At 43.4% G+C, this 6,087-nt stretch overlaps 1 pseudogene; it reads left to right on the forward strand.

Moving 5' to 3' along the window:
- The first annotated feature begins 4,248 nt into the window (after positions 1 to 4,248).
- LOC142856891 (alpha-enolase pseudogene) lies at positions 4,249 to 5,481 on the forward strand (annotated as a pseudogene).
- Positions 5,482 to 6,087: the final 606 nt, after the last annotated feature.

The following is a 6,087-nucleotide window of genomic DNA, read 5'->3' on the forward strand; positions in this document are numbered from 1 at the left end:
GGAAACAGCACCAGCAACAAAGCCTGGCTCCAAACGTGGAATTATTCTTCACAGATGCATACCAACAATGAATGGTACAAACCGTCCCCACTCAAGGAGTATGACCATAGAAGATGTTGGAATCTTTGGTTGGCATGTGGCAGGTTGGAGAGCTGAGGAAAACGGTAGCTAGATCAAGTTCAGTAAGTGGAAACTGTGATCACTCCATGGTCATTGGTTTTGTGGACGGGTCAGAGGAATGCCTGATAAATCAGATATGGCCTCTTACAGCAAAGTGGTACTAGGTCCGTGCAATTTAATTGAATCTAACAGAAGTGAGAGCCCAAGAGCAACTCTATCTACCTAGGATCCTGAGCATCTCTCAATGAGATGTTCTGCTCCTCCTGGGGTCCTTTGATACATGTACACTTATTTAGGTGACACATTAATTCTCCATTACAGAAGTCATGGCATTGTTCTAAAAGCCTAGAAGACTGGGTTATAATTCCAGTTTTGGCCTGGTCATCAACTCTACCCAGTACCTCTCCACCCCTTAGAGCATAAAAGGTCAGATGGTTTATTTGTCTCTCACAGAGCATATAACGTCATATGATTCAAAGATCAGTGCTGTGAGACCAGAGCTGCCTACTGTGAACCCAAGTCAAAGCTGCAAGCCTTTCACGTCACCCGGAATGTAATATGGAGTGAGTTTCCTCCAAACTCTCACAAGGTCTATCTTCTATTTTAATTTCTGAATTGTGGGAAAGAAGAGATGCAATCATTTGCCCCTTCATTTTGGATGGCTTGTGTTGGTATGCCACAGACAACTTAGCCCCTCCATTGATGCGATGCAGCCTTCAGGATGATAAAGCAGGTTTTATTTTTCAGTTTCCGGGATTCATGTGTCTAGCTAAATTATTTACATTCGAATGCTCATCTGCATGCAATAACATGAGTGTAGTTACACCAGTGCCGTGCTCCATGAACTATCCACATGGACCAGCTTCTTAGGAATACCATATTACAGAGAGTGAGACTGAGAGTGTTCACACCACTTTCCATCCACAGTGGGTGTGAACCAGGTTATAGATTTTTTTTTTAAATAGGAATGGATGGAATACATTTTCCAACGGCTGTATCCCATGTGTCTGAGACCTGTTAATTTGCTTTCATAAGCATACTACATCTGGCAGAGGTTGAGCAGACCATTGTCATTCCCTAGGATATGTTTCATTTCCATAGGGTACAAAATGAGAAATTGAGTGGTCATCTAACATGGTTCTCACCCTTGTATCCTTCACAATTTTAAAAATGTCACAAATTGTCATTTTATTTATTGTGGCTTTTTAAAACTATGAATGCTGCAATATTACTTGTTTAAATTTAAATATATTGGATTGTGGTATGTTTCATTGGTTCCCACTTGGCCTCTCTCACTACTCAGACCTACAAACCATGGCCATAATGTAGAACTTCTACCAGCTCTAAGGTGTATCAGTCCAACCATATATGCAGGCCTAGAGAACTGGCTGCTAGAGGCTCCCTGTGGACCACTCTGGTCCAGGATCCTGTTATCACATGGCCTCCATATACTGACATATGAGGTCAAAGATGACACTTTATGTTGCCTGCTATTTGTGTGGATTCTGATGACTGACCTATTTGTTTATTTTCTTTTCTCTAAGACTACCCAAGTAAATGGCATCAGACCCACTTACAAAGTCCTAGAAGAGCCATTCTGGTATATGACTGCTATAGAACAGCAGGCCACAAACCAGGAAGCTTCTCAACAAGTAGCCTCATGGCACATCACCCTCCTCCTCCTAGGTCTTCCTTCCCTCTGTCCCCGAATGGGACCAAGGCCATCAATGCCTTCTGCTGCCCCCTCCCTCACAGCAAGGATTGCCCGTGTACAAGCCCCCTCACTCCCCTCCCACACCTAGCCTTGGAGTGGAATCAAGAGTTCTTACCCACTGTTATAAACACGGTTTCTCCTGGAATCATCTTGGGAACAGTATTGCTCACTTAGCATGCCAAGTTCTCTGTGTGTCTTACTAATTTTTGCTACATGTTTCCTCAGCAACTCTCTCACTTCTAGTTCCTTCAGAATGTCCAAAACCCTCTCTAAATTCCCAGCATCACACCAAGCTAGTGACACATTCATATTATCTCCAAAGGTTTCTGCCAGTTTCATTAATTCGGTGTTATGATTTTCTTTCCCACAAAAAAAAAAAAAACTGCTCCTTTAGCCAACCTCATATCCCATTTTGTGCCTTAACCAAGAACTTCAGATGTCATTTAGCAGAAGAAGTGGGTTGCTTCTGTGGTCCAGGATTATACAAAGGGATCTGTAGACTTGGGTGTCAATTGTATCCATCCAGATGTCTTCATCCCATGCCTGATGAAGGCACTGATCTTGCAAGAGAATGAAACTTCAGCCATTTCTGCAACTCAGTTACACTGATCACTCAATGCTAGGAAGGGTCTTCAGTATTTTCTATTCCCTGGACAGAGGTACTCATTCAAAATCTTCAACAGAGGATTTCCTGTGTTCAAACAAGCCTTTACCTGGTGATAAATTACCCCCAAACCTCCCTATCCACTTTTGTATTCTTATGCAAATTGTCCCCAGAAAATCCAAAATCTTTATAATTACTGCCCTTTCAAAGTCCCCTAATATCTCAGGTACTGCTTTTACCAAGTCTTTGCACCAGTATAAGATTTTGGCTTATTACCAGTTATGGGTGCTTTTATTTTCATATTTATTTTTTATATTTACATGTATATACCTAACTATATGTGCACCACCATGTGAAGATCCCTGAGAGGCTAAAGAGAATGTTGGATCCTCTGCAATTAGAGTTACAGAGATTGTAAGCCAGCTGATGTGGATGCTGGGAGCTAAATTAGGTCCTTTGCAAGAGCAGAAAGTGCAAGTGCTCTTAATTGCTGTGCTCTCTCTCCAGCTCCAACCAGTGACCATCTAAACAAGTCAGTCTCCTATTAGAAACCATCCATGCCTTTCAACAATGACTGGGCCTTACTATAGCTTTGCCTCCTCATATAATTCTTGGTATTAATAGTTCAGGAGCAGACTCTGGGATGCATCTAGCTGCAGAAAGTTTATTGAAAGGTATCTTCAGGGCTTACACTAGTAGATTCCTCGTGTGAGCAGCTCCAGACCCAGAACTTATCAGCAGAGTTGCACTAACTTTAAACAGGGAACTAAAACTTTTATAGACCTGAATTGACCAGCCATTGGTTGTGGGCCACTCCTGGAAAGGATTTTTGAATTTGACAGTTCTGTTTCGCTAAACCAGGAGGTCTCAACCCACTCCACAGGGGCCAGCTGTCAGATATTTACACTGTTATTCACAACAATAGCAAAATTACAGTTATGAAGTAACAATGAAAATAATTTTGTGGATGGGGTTGCCATCACATAAGGAACTGTATTTAAAAATTGCAGCATTGGGAAGGTTGCGAACCACTGCTCTGGAAGAAAGTCTTGGAAAGAAACCCAGCTGAGACTTGCCCCTACCAAACTCTCTGCATCTGGGGAAAATCACTGCTCCTGTCCTGAAGATGGGAATGGTACCATAGCATCCAGTATATTTAACTTATCATGATTATAGGCAGAACTACAGCCCTTGGAAGAGATTCACACACTGAACATCACAAGCTATTATTATGTTACTCCACATGGCAGACAACTGTAAATATGATTAAGAACCATGGACAGAGGCAGTTGTTCTGGATTATAGGTCTGAGCCAAATTTCATCATGTGCATTCTTAAATGTTTTCTTTCTTCATGTGCACTGGAGTCAAGAAGAGATTGGACTATAGAAGTCTGATCAGAGAGATGGAAGACAGCTACCCTGGAAAACAGTAAAAGAGACCACAAGCCTAAGATGTGAGCACACTCAAAGAACTTGTTTTCCTACTTCAAAGATCTGGATTAAATGTAGTTCTTCCTTCTTCAAATTAAGCAAAAAAAAAAAAAGGAAGAAAGAAAGAAAATCCCAGGTATACCCTCCATGTCTGGGGTTTTAGTTCCAGATATAGCCAAGTTCACAACCAAGAAAAGCCATTGTGGGTTCAGGAACAGGATCATGTACATGACTCTCCTAATTACTCTTCATGGTGTCTGGAGAAACCTTTGTCCTTTTCCTGCATGCCAACCCAAAGGTCAGAAACTCACCATGTCATTCTCAATATCCAAGCCAGAGAGATCCTTGATTTCCATGGAATCACACTGTTGAGTTGATCTCTAAACCTCGAATGGACTCTTCCAAGCTGCCGTGCCCAGTGGTGCCTTCACTGGCATCTATGAGCCCTAGATCTCCATGACAGTGATGAGATGTACTACATGGATGTCTCAAAGGCTGCTGAACATGTCAGCAAAACTATGACACCTGCTTTTGTTAGCAAGAAACTATTGTAGAAGAGAAGATCGAAAAACTGATGGTTGAAATGGATGGTTCTGAAAATAAATCTAAATTTGGCACAGATGCCATCCTGGGTGGGTCCCTGGCTGTCTGCAAAGCTGGTACTGCAGAAAAGGGGGTACCCCTTTACTGTCATATCACTGACTTGACTGGCAACCGTGAAGTCATCCTGCTGGTCCCAGCTTTTAATGTGATCAACGGTGGTTTTCATGCTGTCAACAAGTTGGCCATGCAGGAGAAGTTCATGTCCTCCCTGTGAGGATGTCCAGTTTCTGGGAAGCCATGGGCATTGAGGCAGAGGTTTATCACAACCTGAAGAATGTCATGAAGGAAAAAATACAGGAAGGATGCCATCAATATGGGTGATGAGAGTGGGTTTGCACCTAACATCCTAGAGAACAAAGAAGCTCTGGGATTGCTGAAGAATACAATTGGGAAGGCTGGTTACTCTGATCAGATTGTCACTGGCATGGACCTGGCTGCCTCTGAGTTCTTCAGGTCTGGCAAGTAGGACCTGGACTTCAAGTCTCCTGATGACTCTAGCAGGTAGGTCCATCACACCCAAACAGCTGGCTAAGCTGTATAAGTCCTTCATCTAGGAGTGTCCACGGGTGTCCATTGAGGACCCCTTTGACCAGGATGACTGGGAAGCCTGGAAGAAGTTCACAGTTAGTTCAGGCAACTGGGTGGTTGGGGATGATCTCAGAGTAGCCAACTCGAAAAGGATTGATTGCCAAGGCTGTCAGTGAGAAGTCCCACAGTTGCCTCCTACTTAAAGTGAACCAGATTAGCTCCGTGGCTCCATCTTTGCAGGTGTGTAAGCTGTCCCCATTCAATGGTTGGGGTATCATGGTGTCCCATCACTCTGGGGAGACTGAGAATACTATCATCGCTGAACTGGAGGTGGAGCTCTGCACTGGATAGATCAAAAGTGGTACCCCTTGCTGATCTGAGCACCTGGCCAAGTACAATCACATCATCAGAATAAAGGAAGAGCTGGGCAGCAAGGCCAAGCTTGTCAGCAGGTCCTTCAGGAACTCCCTGGCCAAGTAAAGTGTGGATGGAGATCCCTGGAGTCAGCAGGTGCTTTTACACAGGTATGAATTAACAATTTATTTAGGTAGAGCAGGATATTTCACTCTCTGCCCCACTGGCACTTGGGGACACACTTGTCTGTTGTGACAACCTATTCTGCACATTGCAGAATTGCTGTCTGCTTTCCATTATGTTCCCAAGATATATCACTAGCATCCCTCCCTTTCTCCCCAACCACAGTGGTCAGCTTGGCTGGACTGAAAAGACGCCTCTGGGTCTGTCTGCGAGAGCTTCTCTAGAGAGGAATGACAGGTCAAACAATAGAAGTGAAAGACCCACGCTGAATGTGGGTGGCACCATCCAGTGGACTGGGACCCTGGATGGAATACGAGTGGAAGATGAGGAGTCCAGGCAGCAAATGTTCCTTTCTACTCTTCTAGAAAACCCCAATTAACAAAAATAATCAATAAAAATGTCTTCAGGTATTGGGAAATATTCCCCAGAGGAGACAGTTGGAACTATTTGAATATGTCCAGTATTGGAACAAAAACAGAATTGCAGATCATAGGACTAGTAAGAGCCTTAGACACTATTCAGCACTGCAGTCTAACTTTAAAACATGGG

The sequence above is a fragment of the Microtus pennsylvanicus genome, chromosome 9 (genome assembly GCF_037038515.1).
Source record: "Microtus pennsylvanicus isolate mMicPen1 chromosome 9, mMicPen1.hap1, whole genome shotgun sequence".
In the NCBI taxonomy this organism is placed as follows: domain Eukaryota; kingdom Metazoa; phylum Chordata; class Mammalia; order Rodentia; family Cricetidae; genus Microtus; species Microtus pennsylvanicus.